The sequence below is a fragment of the Neopsephotus bourkii genome, unplaced genomic scaffold, assembly GCF_033783945.1.
Source record: "Neopsephotus bourkii isolate Nb327-2 ecotype Australia unplaced genomic scaffold, CSIRO-AGI_Nbou_v1 NB_196, whole genome shotgun sequence".
NCBI lineage: Eukaryota > Metazoa > Chordata > Aves > Psittaciformes > Psittacidae > Neopsephotus > Neopsephotus bourkii.
The window spans coordinates 4,633,391-4,650,175 of record NW_026900709.1 but is presented as its reverse complement, the minus strand read 5'-3'; the positions used below and the strand labels follow the sequence as shown (position 1 = coordinate 4,650,175).

The 16,785-nt window shown below is 43.1% G+C and overlaps 1 long non-coding RNA gene across 1 annotated transcript in view; it reads left to right on the top strand.

Moving 5' to 3' along the window:
* LOC133224290 (uncharacterized) overlaps nt 1-16,785 on the top strand; it is a 67,948-nt gene that overhangs the window by 5,423 nt on the left and 45,740 nt on the right. Inside the window, exon 2 of the long non-coding RNA XR_009728826.1 lies at nt 7,699-7,773. This is a non-coding gene — a long non-coding RNA (uncharacterized LOC133224290). The remainder of the gene's footprint in view (nt 1-7,698; nt 7,774-16,785) is intronic.

The window sequence follows — 16,785 nt, the reverse complement described above, 5'->3', positions numbered from 1 at the left end:
ACCCTCCAAATCTGCTGTTTGGAGAAGTTGCAGCCATGGGAAGGGTGATCTCCCTTGCTATGGAGAGGCCTGGGGATGGTCCCTGTTCTTAAACACAAGATAAAGCCCCTTTTCCCCACACTCCCTAACACTATTGATGGTGTTATTGCCATCTGCAGGGCTTAGTGGCAACCAGAATCAATTTTAGCAGCCAAAATGTTGTCATTTTAGCTGGTATAACTACTTGCAGCCTGTCCTTTTCCAGCTGTCCAGCTTCTATCCCAGCTCAAACAGGCCCAGGGTTGGCATGGGATTTTGGCAAGGTAGGCACGTGCATGGGGACAGCAGAACAGCTGTGGTCTCCTGATGTATTTTGGCTGTATGGGAGACTGGCTTGCGCAGGTGTGGATGACTACCATGAGTAAGTGCCAGGCTCTTTGAGGAGAGAACAAGGAGATTGACCCTCAGGGCCTGCTCTCTGGCATGAGTGGTCCAGCCCTATCCTCAGGTACAGCATTGTGAAGCCAGGAACTGCCTCTTGGGACTGTGGACTGTGCCCTCAAGATCAGAGTCCCCTCCAGAGAAAACAGAGATGTTTACACAGAGCACAACTATCCTAACGGCCATGTGATAATTAAGAGGCCTGAGGCTACAGTATAAATCCTTCCCTATGACCTTCTCCTCCTCCAAGACTACAGGCCCCCGTGGTAGCTCTGACCTGCATGCCATTCACTGCCACATCTGTGAGCTTATCATGCTTCTTAAAGAGCCCATAAACCCATTAGCTCTGGGTAAATGATCCCTGGGCTGTCTTTAGAATAATTAAAACCACAAGGCAAACAGTTACTCTGGACTATCAGCAGCATATCAACAAAACTTGTCTCTTGAAATGTGTGTTCAATTTCTGTTATTAAAAGGCACAGAGCCATATGTGAAACATTATCATGCATCTTTGTGAAATTAGCAGAACTATTTGAACAACCACTTTGTCTCTATCAAAACAGTGCCTGATTATTATTATTTTTTCATACTGTGTAGGAAGGTGAGAGAGCCTTTGGAAAGCAGGAGGGCTTATGCAGGCAATTGGACTTCTGTAGCCTCTGACTATGTTTGCTCTGCAGAGATGGATACTATCTATCTGAGGAGGCCAGGCAATGCTGGTCATAAATGCACAAAGAGGAGAAAGATTAAGAGTCCTGTGTTGCTTTTAATCCTGAAATCCAGGAGGCTGTTGCTTTCGTCTGACTCCTCAATTATTCTACTTTGAGTGAGGCTTCCCCAGTGCTTACCAAATTCAGTTTCAATTAGGATCAACTGAAGTCTTACTATTGATTAAGTGTGAAAAGAGAAAAGACCAATCCTGAGTGTGCTTTGGAATTCCCACCACCTATGGTTAGGAACGTATGCTAGGAAAATGACGTCACTTCTGACTGCCTACAAACTACACCTTAACAAAAAAAAAAAAAAAGAAGGAAACCGTAAAATTTCTAGTTCTCAGTTTCTTGGACTGGCCCTCTGAAAATGGCACCAAACCCACTTAAGGGCAAGGGTTTTGAAGGATGGGGAAAAGAGGGAGGAGCTGTTTCCGATTAATAACGACCAGCAACTGAGGGCAAGGTCAACATGAGGCATATGGCCAGGCTTAAGGAAAACATGGTGTGAAGTGTTTTGCTGCTTGATGAACACTTTAAAAACTTCCAAAGCAAACAAACCCCAAAATTATTGATCTGTTTGGCAGTGCATTTGGCAATTGACATCAGCACACAGGCACCTCCTGTGGACCAAGAGCCTTTAGTTCTGGTTTTCTGTGGTATACAAAGGATTTTTTACTCTGAATGGTCATAGTTGGGGTCTTTTTGTGTATACCTGGTTTTGTGCATATTTACTTTTCAAGGGTGTTGAAGACAAGTGAGATCATATTTGGAGAAGGTGATCGTTAAAGAAAATGCCAGTGCTTCTTGCCAGGCCTGGTTATCAGCCAAATAGATTGAGATAAGGCAAACAAAACTGAAATAAATACGAAATCAGTTGATTTAGTCTGCTTAGACAAATTGAACAATCCCTTGATCGTCAGAGCTGAATCAGCAAATATAAAAAACCCAAAGACAGTCAACCCTACACTTACAACCCACTTGAGGTTTTCACGCTGACAGCCTAGTCGCTAAGTATAAATGGTCCTCCCACTACTGGTTTGTCTGAGTCTCGGGTTATATCCAGGGGTATGACTGCATCACTAGCCTTGCAATCTTAATTTGATTTTCTTTCTTTTAACTGAACAAATACATAGGAACTTTCTTACTGTGCCAAGTATTTCTGCTAGAAAATATTCTGGAGGATTCATGTAATAACAAACATGTGAAGGATTTCTGATATAAGAAAGTCTTGCTTATATAATATTATTTTTAGCTCCAGAGTGAGATTAGCTTTGTTCTAAAACTGCTTAAAGTCTAAACCCATATATCTCCAAATGTGCAGTGGCCAGAACTACAGGCTTTTGGTACATCTATAATATAAACAGTAGGTTTAGCATGCATAGTAATATGTGAAGTGAGCCCTGATTATACAGACTCAGCTCTCTTTATTAATATGGAGCATTGGCGCTTCTCCTTTTTCTGGAGACTGGAATTTGACGTTTACTTTTCTGAGATGATCTTTTGTGGATCCTTTTGGAAGCAGCTCACAACTGCCTAGGGTTGTATGGACTGAGCTGAAAATCAAGAAAAGAGAGAGAAGCTTCAGAATTAGCTATTCAAGTATATTATTAACAACTGTTAATATGTAATTTCCACTGGTAACTAAACGTATAGTTACTGTGTTGTACCTCAGGATTTGGTCTCTTTTCCTCAGGCACATTATATGTGGCCAAATGCAGAGAATTTAGGATTGCTACTATTTGGAAAGCGAAGTAAACAGAAATGCTTTCAGAGACACCTTCTGAGTCCATAGCAAATAGTAGCTGGAGCTTACATAAGATAATTGCACAATAAACTGCAAATACCTCTCTGAACATAAGGTTACTGTTAGTAAAAGGTAGACATGTTTTGGGGTGGCAGAGAGCAATAAACAGCCTGAAAGCCATTACTTTATGCTACCTCTGAGGCTCAGCAGCCATTAGAAACATTATAAGGGACTCTTGCATGTTTCTTTGTGTGAGATCAAGCTAATTTGCAAAATGCAACAAGCTTCTGGTCTACCAGGAAAACTTTTCATGCCCATTGCTGGCAACGCTTTCCACATGGGAACTGGGGAAAGGGAAACACCACCCAAGGCTGTTGCAGCTGGCCACCAGCCTGGCGTTGCCCACCCTGACACCTTCCTAAAGATGTCATGGTGAGAAACTTGTTCTGATTTTTCCCTAAGCAGGGCTCAACTCGAGTAGTGGCCTTGTCCAATGCCCTTCTGCTGGTATCAGGTATTTCATGTGCTGCTTACCAGCGAGTGGTGTACTGCAGCCCACATTCTGCTGGCACAGCCGTAAGACATCCATCGCCATCATCCATGTTGTAGTGCAGCTGCTAATTAATTGGCAGGACTGTACAGAAGAGTTGGCTCAACACTGTAGGAAGGGACAGGGCCAAGGCAGGACAAGGCATTTCCAGCCTTAGATAAATATGGGGAGAACAGTACAGAGATGGGGGAAAATCCACTAATCTCTTAAAGCATGAATCTGCCTTCCTCCTTTTATATGACTTGACTTGGTACCTAGGCAGTGAAACTGGGAACAGCTGCAGAGGAACAAATGTGTTGGGAGAAATAACATACAGGCAAGGTATGTATTTTGAGCAGCTAATGTTGTATTTGACAATGAGCTCTTTCATGGGAATGTCAGCCCTGAAGAGTACAGAGCTCAGGCTGAAAGAATTGAGTCTTATGTTTTCTATCTACATAAGGGAATGTTCTAGTCACCAGCCTCTGCAGCTGTTGCAGCTTCCACTGCATTTTGGTTCTTTCTCCACAAATCCTTTCCATGTAGTTGAATAAAAGTTGGCTGCTTCAAGTTGTAAGAGTGCCCTTGCAGCTGGGAACTGACCCATCTGGGCTCAACTTCCCTTGCCCCAAATGCAGGTGCTCTGGACAATGTGATTACCTGTGATGCGTATTGTCACTCATTTGGGCTACACAAGATGAGGTATGATATGGTGCCTCAACATGGGCATCTAGGAGTGGAAACACCATTTTCACCACAGATCTAAAACACAGCATGCTACAAGCTACTGTGAAGAAAATTAACTAGCCAAACCCAGTATAACTGGTAAAGCCCTCTGAAAGGAGAACATGCAGTCGTGAAAAGCTTAACAGCTGTGTGCTTTTGTTTTGTGCATGCTATAGTCCAGGTGACCTGTAGGGAATCTGGGAGCCTGGCATTTGAACAGATGCACAGAACAGCTCGCTGCAGGTGGGTGCTCACCCTGGGAGCAGCTGAGCTGTCCTAGATCTTTGTAGACCAACTAATTAGCCTGGGCAGAGCACCCTGCTGTTGTGGCAGCACTGTTTCAGGTCCCCAGTGGTCTTGGGTATCTGCCCTGAACTGGATTGCACAGTGCAGACATTCCCCATCTCTGCCAAGTGCAACTTGGTGGTGGAGAATGAGGCCTGGAAGTGTTCTGTATTCCTCTGTTTTAGGTAGCTGTTCATCAGTGGATGCTCAATTGTACTTGGCACTTTTAGTATAGCCACCTGGAAGTAAAGCACATAGAAGCTTTCTGTAGTCTTCCTAACGCAGGGAAGTTTCAGATTCTTCTCGCCAAATATCAGTATGAGGCAGGAGAGCTCTGGTAATGTTGCAGCTGTATTAATTCACATAATTTAGAAAGTATCACAACTATGTTTGTGATTTAGAAAGATGTGCCTAGAAACTATCTCTTAATTTGTGTTTATTATAATACTGTGTAAAAATGCATACTCTATTACGGCTGAATTGCTGTAATTTATTACATTATACTGGAATATATAGTACATTATATATAACAACTGGCAAAAATGTATACATGCTAGCGCTGAACCTGAAATAATCTTCATGGCTAGGAACACCTAATTTTTGTGGGGGTTAAGATAAGAGTGTAAAGCACTAAGTGATGTGCAAAAAGCCAAAAGAATGTCCTTTGAAAGGGTTTGGACCCCAGTGGTGGAGCTAAGATGCACACTCCACATACCACTTTCAAAATCCTGAGTGTTGGTCAGCACTATGCAGAAATGCACGAGAGGGAGTTCTGCTTTCTCATTGCTAATTGCACCTTGACATATTTGTAGCTTTATTTATAGTTCTTTCATATATTTGAAGTCATTAACAAGAGAACCATATCCCTGGGGAAGTTCTAGCCAGAATGTATTTTTCTCCTACACTTGTTTTGGTTTTCCTGTTCCTGTAACACAGGTCTTCCTTAAATCTTAAGGACCGAGTGCATCAGCAAGAGAACTAGTGGTTAGACTGTACTGAAGTGTAAACTACTCTTACCCCTGCAGACCCATAAAAAGGGTGGAACCTAAATTCATAGCTGCTCCCAGGTTACTCTAGCACAAATCTTGCACTGAGTCAGGGAGGCAGTGATACTTGCTCAGAGCAGGGTGGACATAATCAGTTGCACTGTGATTTCTGGGTGAGCACAGGGGCTGGGGGGCATATCTGCAGTGCAGGTGTAACAGCATCCAGCTCGACAGCCTTTCTGGTTTAGGGAGGGGGTAAGGGAAGTCAATACAGCCTGAGGAGATGGTTTAAAGGATAGTAACGAACAGTGGTGACTGGTGAAGTCCCCCTGTATCCATCTTGCTGATTATGGGCTAGTTCTGTGTGTGAATGCTGGATGTGCTCCTGCACTCCCTCCAGCACTGGTACTCTTGGGTTGCTCTGTAAGTCCTCCCACTGGGCATCTGGTTTCCTGCACAGACCTTTGAGCTGCAGTTGAACAAAGATACTTCTGTTACAAAGGCAAGTCCCTCCCTCCTATATTGAGGGTTCTTGGGCTTCCCCAGGAACCTGAGCTGTGATCTCCTTTACAGATCTTTTCCAAAAATCCCTGCTGCAAACTCTGTTTTGGAGTTTTCTGCTGCCCACTTCCAGTGGTGGAGAAGGGGGAGGTTGTTATTAGTCCACTTTAGCCTGTCATGGGTGTGTTGTATCCTTTAGCAACTCATAGCAGTTTCAGTATGTCAGAGTGCTTCTTGCTGCAGTAACATCCAGCAGACACCACCACAAGCTGGCAAGAGACGGGCTCTCCCAAATGCCAGCTAGCACAGTGATACTCATGAGGAAGGCAAGACTTGCAGGTAGTGTTTCTTTAGCTTGTGGTCAGCAGCATTTGTGTGGAACCAGTCTGGCTCTCAGGTAGGTTCACAGGCTTGGGGACAGAGGCGGGGAAAATGGGCAACTAACATGCTCTTCTTCTTCATGCTCCAGTTGGCCTCAGATCCCCCATTTAGCAGAATAGGTACTTTTAATGTGATTTAGAATCGAGGGTCACAAATTACTTGCCAAGTGATTTGCCCAGATGAAGCTGCACTTTAGACTTTCATTCTCAAAGGTGAGCACTGGCATATTTATGGTCTTCTAAGGGAGAAAAACAGAATTTAATAGAACTTGCTAAATGGAGCAAATGAGGCTGCAATGCACCCTCTCTCTGTTATATATTAATCTGGTGTTATTAAGTGTTAACTTAACAATGTATTGTATGGACAGCTAAAAGGGGCCAGGAAAACTCTCTGTGTCGAACATGTAAACAGCTAGGGTTTTTTATTGGAATCATTAACTGCAGTGCAGTTAAATCCTTTGTTTTCATGGCTGGTTTAAATTAAATTAGAAAAATTGTGATTTTTTAAAGAACGCAGTGGGTTTAGTATATATCAAAAGGTTCAACAGAATGATTTGCTGTGTCTATTTAAAAGGTTTCGTAATTTTTATTTAAAATTTTATTTATTCAATTTCCTCTGGTAAAAAGCTGGGATTGTCTAAAGCCAGTGGAAGCGTATTTAACATGTCCTTTCCAGTGACACTTAAAATGCAGTCATTTTAAGCACATGAATAAAGGTGAAGATGCACAGAAACTGAGAATATGCTCCTGCATCCCTGTGGGACTTAAATGGCCAATGTCCATTGAATTTCAAAATTTGGGTATGGAATGCCGTAGGTTTTCCAAGGGAGCGCCCAGCTAGTATTTGCAACTAAGCAAACAGCAGGTTTAATGATACAAAGATCATTAAACAGCCACATAGACCTGTGGCTGTTGCTCCAGACCAAACCCCAGGCACTGAGTATTTATGGATTCCCTCTCCACATAGCTCCCTTTTCCAAGAGGTGTTTTCTGCGTTGTTGTAGTCTTGCTGTCCCTGAGCACTTGCCATCTGTGCTTCCTGGTCAGAGCCAAGGATTTTGCCTTGGGAGCTCTAAAATTTCAGCTTGAGCTTTAGTAGGTTTAAAAAAAGCCTCTTTCAAACCCAGATGAGATGTTCAAGTTAAACTCATAAAGTGGTTCTGGGACTCTGTCTGTGTGTCATCCATCCCTGTCCCCTTCCCCCCCTGCCCCGAGCTGGTGCTCCTCAACAACTCTAGGTTCTGGCCACTCTCAGGGTTACTGTAAATCCCTGTTCCACTTGCATGTCAGCAGATGGCAATGAGGTGGGCCAAGATGTTTTTGGGGGTGTTTGTTGTTTGGTGTGTGTTTTTTATCTCGGGGGGTTTTCCACCCCAAGGATAACAGGCTGCTGCTTCCTCTTCTGCTCTTTCAGGCCCCTGTTTGTTTCCAGTGAAATGGTATGGCAGTCACACTGTAGGCATCCCATTGGGCTGCCAGGCAGACTCAGGTGAATGCCAGACTTACCTAGGCTCAGCAGCTTGCAGAAAGCCCCTGAGAAGTGAAGCTCGGCGGCGGTGCTATTGCAGGATCCCTGGAACTACCTTTCTGCTTCACAGTAGCTTCAGCAGCAGTGACAGAGGTCAGCACTGTCTGCTGCTGAGCTGCACTAAAAAATCCTGTCCTCTTTCCTCTTCCCTCCTCTTTCCTCTCATTGCATTCAGCTACTCGTTCCACCTTTTACCTCCTTGCTTCATTGTTCCCCTCTACTACGCATGCACCTGGCCATTGCTGCCTTCCCCATGTGCAGATGGGGCTGTTCAGTAGCCTATGTTTGTGGAACAAGCTAATTTAAACCACACATTTGTTGCTTACATAAATGTGTTGATATTGTTATCATGTACTTTTACATTTAAGTTGGATCAAGTCATCCCGAGCCCCAGGAAGCGTAGTAACATCTGTTGGGTAGGCTGCTGGGGTTAAGGTAGAAGCTTCTAACCTGAACATGTTTCTGGCTGGGCAGTAAAATACCTCTACAGCTCTTTTTCTGTCTCATTGTTATTGGAGGGGTTTTGGGTCTAAAATGTAGGTTGGCCTAGTGAAGCACTTCCTGGAACTGATCAAACAGTGGAATTATGTTGTACAGCAACCAGGGGAGCTCAGAGCATTGTTGTGGCACCTTTAAAAAAGGTGATGGTGCAAGAGCTGGCTTGTGTGCCTCTTCCAGAAGCATTGGTGTGAGTTACTTCTGTCAGGACCACCTGTATGCTCCTGAAGCAGCTGCTTCTGCATGTCCTCCTAAAGCCGCTGCCAGGAGAGTAGAAAGGGTCAATGAAATTGCGTAAACAATGTAGAGATTAGAGCATTGCAAAGCTCCAAGCCTTCCTTGAAGGAGGTACACACGCAGTTTGTATTTCCAGAGTATGAAGATACAGTGTGTTTCAGTAGGAGATGGTAGGACAGACTCAACAGTGCTTTCCTCCTGTGCTGGAGGAGGATGTGGAAGCATTAACAACTTCGAGCTCAGACAGGCCCTGATTCCGTGCAACAGGAGCCTGCAAACAAAGCATTGTGCATGCCCTCACTGTCAAGTAGGAGCTTTCCTTGGGGGAAGCTATTATTCATCTTGGTGTCCAGGGCCCTCAGTAAGGTTAGTTTCCTCTTGCCTCAGACACAGCAAATGAAACTGTGGTAAGCAAAGAGCAGGCATATAGAAGGAGTCAAAAGTTGAGATATTTGTGCTTAGGATCACTTTAATTTCCTGATGCACCATTGCCCCTTTAATTCCCACTTTGGCTTCTGAAGCTGGCTCTAAAACTGGTGGAAGAAAATATGTGATGGTAGTAATGTTCTGCTTTTTAATTTTATTCATAAGAGGAGCAGCAAGGTACTACAGGACTGTATTTCTGTGACTTGTGCGCTTCTCAGTGCTAGAACTGGCTTTCACTTTGTTATGCAATAACCTAAATATTTGTAAATATGTTTCTTTCCTGATAGTGTATGCAAAAGCCTTTGCTGGTCTGCAGAGGGGGGAATAAATCGAAAAAATACTTCACCATTTACTACTTTATGCACACACAGGCAATTTCCTGCCCTTTTTGGCTCTCTTCAAACCATATATAGAAGTATTTTGTGGAGCCAAACCAAATGCACCCCTGTGGAGTCTACATACTCCCAACCTCCCTGTTAGTGCTTCTTTTCTGTCACAGGTCTTGATGGAAGTTCTTGCCTAGAAAAGTTTTTGATGGACATGGGCACCAAGACACAAACCTTTTGTGATTTAATTATGAGATTTTGGGGTTTGGTTTTGGTTTGGTTTGGGGTTTTTTTGCTATAGACTTAGAGAGCCTTCTATCAGATAAATGAGCAAAGTGAGAATTGGTAGGCAAATGCTCAACTGATAGGATCAAAGCAATGCATCGCACCAAATCCTGTCTGCTGTGCTCTCCCCGTCACTTCTTTCCCAGCAATTGAAGCTTCTTTTCTGTGTGACTTGCAAACTTTGTCAGTACATCACATGGATGTGAGGAGGTAATCGTGTGCCTCTGGACCACAGCAGGTGTGAGGTTCCTTCAGGAGTGGTGCTCAGCAGGCCAGCTAAGTGCCATAGTCCTGTGCTGCACCTCTCCTCTCTGCTCATGGCCTTGAGTGTGGGCTGAGGCCAGTTGGCTGACTTAAGGATTGGGCAGCTGCTTCCATCCAGCAAAGCCCTGGAAGGATGGGGTGCCTGTTTCATGGTGTTTGCAATCCTCCTGCACCATGCAAGGCTAAATTCTCCTCCTATGCACTCACAATGTCCATAGAGTTAATCCCAACCTACAGTTATGCTGGAAAACTCTGACCTCTACAACTAATTTTCAATTGTAATCCTAAAAGAAGAATAGTTGGCTAGTTTGGTTTTTCTGCCCGTGCTTAAGTGCATTTTGCTTTCATTATGGGGTGTCAAGTTGTTAATATTTATGGAGTACACAAAAGAATGAAAATTCTGTTTCGTGTTCAATCTGACATCTTTTGGCACCACAGCCCTCTAGTCATGGTAGTAGTTCTGTTTCAACTCGGCAGTGCTCTTTCAAGATGAAGTTCTTTAAAGTGTGGTTTGGCTCCGAGGAGGGAATCTATGCAAATAGTATTCAATGAGGTTGTCTTTATTGTCTCAAATATTAATAATTTCCAGATCAAATGCAGTTTGCCTTGAGTTTGTTTTCTTGTTTTCTTGTTTTCTTCCTGTTCTGTCAACTTGGTTAAATGTATCATGATGCTTTTAGAACAGAATCATCTAATAGCATGCTTTTAAAGCCAACCTGTTTATTTCCTCGGCAAAAGTCACCCTGCATGGTGAGGTTCTGCAGACCTCCTCCAGCTCAGGTACTCCTTCCACTCTGCAGCCATACAGGACTGGGAGCGGGGCCTTCCATGAGCCTGCACAGCCACAGCTTGGCCTGAGTTGGTGTGGGTGCAAAGCACAGGCAGTTGTATGTGTGGGATCAGAGGTCAGTGAGTAACCAGTTGCCTCCAGCTAATTCTTGTTGCTGCAAGGGTAAAAGGAACTTTGAAAGTGTGAGTGTTAAAACAGTCCTATGCAGAAGGAGTGAAAAAGCAGCTCCTGGGAACTGTACCAGGGGCATGTACTTCTCCAAGTGAGTGTACTTGGGCTCCAGAGCCACATTTGCAGGGATGCGGGGTACTGTGTTTCTGTGAGCCTGTGGTGGAACAGTGTTCTGTCTTGCTCTTGTGTCTGACTGCGCATCAGCACTTGTCTAGATCTGCTCTGCCCAAACCAAGCTTACAAGGCTCTTGTAAGCTGGGGGATGATGTCATTGCTGGCAGAATGCCGAAATGCCAGCCCTAGAGGTCTTCTCTGCAGCAAGCAGCACAGCCATGCATGCTAACCTGAGTGAAGTGATACTGCCTTGGAGGCTCTTGGGTCAATGGAGCTGCCTCTTGTGGAAACAAAAATGACAAAAGTCACCTTAATACTGCCTTAACTGTGTGAGTTTTATGGCTTGGCAGCAAGAATAAACAAAATAGGTTAACAAAATTCTCCAGAAAGCTGGGGGGAAGGAGGGATTATTACTGAAAAAGGTATTTAATTCTCTTGTGAAAACAACCTTAGATCTTCAGAAAGTTAAGGAACACCAAATAGTGCAAAATGTGTGCCTACAAGCACAAATATACACAAATATAATGTCTATATTTGTTAGAGAACATACATTTACTTATAAGCTGCTGGCTCATGAGCATGCGTAATTTGTAATGTATGCTTTGCATGCAGTGCTGAATCTATGGAAAATAACAAGGATGCACCATGAAGAAATGTTGCCTCTTAAAGTATTTTATAAATCTAATATAACTGTTGAAATCGCAATTGTCTGGAAAACCTTCTTCCAATACGTGCACTGTATTCCCTGCCAAGATTTCATTCATGATTTGGTATACTAGCTAAGGCATACATTGCACATCTGCAAGTCACTAATATTCATTTGGACCAAATCTCTCCTGGAATAAAGCCCTTTAGGATAGAATGATAAATCCATAAGAGTACATGCTAGATAGTTTCAAATTCTTACTAATTCATATTTTTTTTATAGTTCATAACTGCACTGTATTCTACTATTGTTCAAATACTGTCATTTTAATAGATTTCTTAGGCTTTATGTATGAGGAAAGAAACACATGCATTATTAGTAGGAAATAACCACAGATACAAAAGAAATAACAACCTTTGTGCCAGAGGCTTGGGTCATCAGTCACTTAGATAACCACTTGTTATTGCCAGTGACCCTGTAAGTGAAGATGTTAACATTAAATGTCCTCTATGGAGTATGTTCTGACACACTTCATGGTAGCATTTAATGCACTCTACACCAGCTGAGTGGGATGTAGCATAAAAGTTAATTTGAAAACTTTCACATTTTCTGGCATATTTCAAAGTCCATCTAGACACTTTAGCTGGCATTGTGGTGCCAAAGGATTGTGCCCTTTGATCCAGAGGAAGCCAAGCTTAGCTTCTGCTGTGCTGGGCTCCTGCTGCAGTCTATGTGAACTGTCAATGGCTGTGCCTAACATCCAGGAAAATCTTGGGTGTTGTTTTAACTCAGCAGAAGATCCTGGTGTAATACTTGTGCTGAAGTGTTACAGGATGATTACACAGCTTTATTGTCTCTCTGCATTTTAATGACCAAAGGAAAAAGCAGTCTAAAAGGGCCTGTCCCCTAACATACAGACAGAACACCCAGCTTTCACCCTACCCCTCAACAAAAAGTATAAAGAATTTAATTATTTAGTCTTTCTTCTGCTTTCTGACTTTTGATATTAAAACTGTCTGTAAGTGTGATAAGTGCTTGGTTTGCTGCCTGGGAATGGTTATAGTTTGAGGGGAGCCTAGAGGGCACTTTATGAGCTATTAAGTAACTTATTAACTGGGAGGCTACGTACTTCACACAGAGACCCAATTAGGCTGGGGTGTCTTCTGATACAGTGTACCAGAGTTTAAAGATGCAGAAAATAAATGTTCACCTAATTGTACAAGTACTCCTCTCTCCTCCTACAGACAGCGTGTCTTTCTAAATGGCAGAGTCACAGTTGGCCTCTGCTGCTGGACATTTCCCAGAAAGAACACCTATTTCTTGTATCACTGGCGTCAATGCTAGGTTAAGCTTTCTGTGGAAGTGGAAGATACATTAGAAACTGGGATTGTTCTATTACTACAGCATTCATACATTCAGACCTAATGATTAAGCTAATTTCATCAGTCACTGGTGGTTCATACCTTTACCCTGGAGTTCCTGGGTCAGCTGTAGAACATGTCACTGCTGTACTCCTACACCCCCATTTCCTGTTATCTCAGCAACTTTCAGTTGCAAGTATAGTTTAGGAAAGAACTATTACAGATAGGGTATATTTACAGAGAAACTGAGGCACAAGTATGCCTCAGGGTGTTTCTAAGCTGCAGCTTACATGGCCACATTAGCTACAGGAGCTCATTAGCTTCTTGGCACACTTAACACAGGGGTAGCACATGGAAGCACAGACAGCAGCAGGGTAATCTAAATTGAGCCATTGCCTCTTTTTTATTGTGGAAGACTGTGCCCACTGGATTGGAGCTGCCAGTGGTAAGCAAAACCCCTTGATTGCATACTCTGCTATCTTCAATCCAGAGGCCTGGTAGAAGCATTGGTAACATCTCCTTTAAGTCTTCCCTTTTCATTTGCCAGATTAGAGACCCCTTGCAACTCCTGTGCTCAAGCCAACCAGTCTCAATGGCACAGGAATAACTGTAAGTTCAAAGCCAGAGGACCAGAAACAACAGAAGTGTGGCTTGAATAGCCACGTCAGGCTAGGGTGAGCTGCCAGAACAGGTATGCAAAAGCCTCTGCCCCATATTATTCAAACAGTAGCATGAACTTTTCTTACGAAAATGAAAGATGAGCATTATTTTATGGGTCAAGTGAGAACAAGAAAAAGCCCAGGTACAGTGCACTAAATGAGTACTGGGTGAAGCCATGCCAGCATCTGAGCTGTACCCTAAGGTGCTGCTTCTGCTTTCTGTGGTAACACACTAGCTTCAATTGCTGCCATTGCCCTTCAGGGCTGCAGTCACAACTGCCAGTGTGTCCTGGCAGGGGGAAGTGAGTGGCTGTATGCTAACAGGGAGGGAGAGTGGACTGGCCACAACTGGGTAGGAAGTGCAGGCTGTATTCAGCTAACAGAGCTGTCAGGCAAAGATGCAGTGGCTTGAGTTGGGGCAGGGAGGCATTTAGCCCCTGAGGTATATGGCAATTTGGGGACAAAATAAGCTAGATCTGTTCCCTAGCTCAGCACTCTTGTTTGAGAGGGAGCCATTTTGGTTAGGAGCTGCTCTGCCTCTGCTGCTCATAGTGCCAGTTCCTGTGATGTGTTTGGCATGATGCTAGAAAGTAAACCATGGGCTATGTGACTCCAGCACAAATATGCAGTAATGTCTATTTTGCCAACTGCTTGAAGAGTGAATGGGCATAGGAGAGGATACTCACTGCAGCAGTCATAGTGCTGGTATCTCAACTTTTGAGATCAGCAAGGAGGAGAATAAACCATGGAAAATGTGCAGGACAGACTGCAGGTCAGCTGGGTAGCACTGTTAACCTCTTTGTGTTACAAAGAGTGTGTGTTCCCAGCAGCAAAAGACTGGGGACATCTTTAGGGAAAATCTTGATTACAATGGTGACTCTAATAAAGTAAGTTCTCCCAGCACTGCAAATGGAGAAAACAGCCCATATGTGTGTGTAGAGATGGAGAATTAATTCAAGACCCAGTTGTTTTTGAGGCTTTCAATTTATTATTTCTACCTTTCAAAGAAAACACAAAATTTAGGATAATAACATTTAGGTGTTATGCCTCACTTCCTTGTAGATTGTCATGATTAGTCGGAAGTGCAGATAGGAAGGAAAATAATGTGCAATATCATTTCATGGTCAGTGTAGGCCACTGCAGACAATGTCTTGACAGACTGGCATGCTGCTTGCACCCACAAACAGTAGTGATGCCTTTATTAGCATCCTTACTGCTTGTGGATGGCTTCTTGTTTTCAACAGTGTCAAAGGTAGCACAGAAGTTTGCGCAGTAAAGCAAGTAAAACAGAAGGCATGGTTTTCATATCCCTCCTGGGCAAAATAAAGTATGATCTGGAAAAATCTGGAAGGGAGCTGTCAGCCTTCAGTGTGTCCAAAGCAGACCTGCGATTGTCCAAGGCAGACCTGGGATTGTCCAAATCATTGTATATATGTGGTTTGGTTGGAAATCTCCTTTATGCTACTAGATTTGTGGGGTCTCAGCATAGTCACAGTCTTTTGGTGAAGCAAGAGAAAAGAAGCTGCTTGAATTACCCTGCAAATACCAGGAAATTCACTACATCTTTTATTCAGCCCACTTTGAGTCTTGAATTTCCTAATCCAGTTGAATTTTTTATGATGGGTACTGCATGCAGTGCACAAAGATTATGGTTATAAGGCAAAGCTGTTTATTTTACATCATAATGTTGAAAACAATTCTCAGTTGGTAATATCAGTATTTTTAAGCCCGGCTATTGTTAAACTAAAATTCAGGCCCACCAAAATGTAGTTTTAAGAATTACAGACTTTGGAGGAGAAGCCCCTCAAAATGCCTCCTGGTCTCTGGCTTTCATGTGCACTGGGCTTCTGTTTTATGCACTCTTCCTACCCCTCCAGTAACTGGGACAGCTTAGCAGTATGTGGTTTAAACAAGTGCAAGTTAAAATTGAGTGATGGAGGAAAATGTACTTGGCATTTCAGAAAATTGCTTGAAGTCAACTAGAAGGTAAGGAAGAAAGTGTGATGGGCTCTTAGGAAAGAATGTGGCTGGCTTCAGTGGCTATTCTTCAAGCGTTTGCTCTAAACATATTTTTAGTGCCTCTGATCAAACACATTTATGTATGTGTCCACCATCAGGGCTGGAAACAGATACAAAATCCCAGACACATTTTGCTGAACTAAATTATGACAGTGGTTATCTACACAGACATACTCTTACAGAAGTATCTGTAGATATATATATACTTTATATATGTAGAAAGATATGTTTAAATGAATGCTGTGCTTAAGAAAGATGGCATAGGTTATGTCAGAACAGCCTTTTAGGCAGAGTTCTCTAATAACATGTTTGTATAGCTGTGGGGCACATCAAGAAGCTCCTTACCTCAAGAGCTCAAGCTTGCAAGTAGGCACTTAAAGCGCAGAGCAAGCACAAGAAATGAACAGCAAATTAAACATGTCATATATGGCAGATCTAACACACTTCAGTAGTGGCATTTCTCTAGGTGCCACCACTCTCCTGGCTGGTGCTGCTTAGGCTACGAATTAACACGGTGCTTTCAGTGATGTATCTTCAAGTATACTTGGCTAAATGGGGTTTGGTTTTAATAACATACATAAAATGTATGTGACACATGCAGGATGAAGATCACCAGCTGTTCAGCAGATAGAAGAGAACAGGAACATCTTAAGGGACAGACTGTAGAACTGGAACAAAATAGGTGAAATTGCTGTGGTGAAACACAAGTCTGCAATTGCTACACATGATGAGAAGCCATTTGGCAGACTGAGAGGTGTGTTTGGAGCAGGCTATGGCCCTTAATGCTGTTTCTGACTCTTCACTTGTGGTCTGCTGAGCATGTCTGCTCTGTGCTGAAGCAACCAGCTTTGCCCTGTGATAACCTGTTTGGTGGTCTACCTCCCAGTGACTCTCACAGCAGCAAGAGGCTGGAGGTCTACCAGCAACTCCAGTGAACCACTCTGACCTTTGACTATTGGTGGTGAGGAGCCAAATTTCCTGGCTGGCAGGAGGTATAAATGTTTAAAATTTAAAGTTCATTTGTAATTGAATTGAAAAATGAAAATCTCAGCATCTTGTGTGAAGTGAATCAGGGGAAATGTTGATTATTTCCCTAGAAATTGTTCTATTAGATTTAACGTTAAACGTAATAGTCATATTAAATAGGAAATGCATGGCTGCGAATGGTCAATATAAA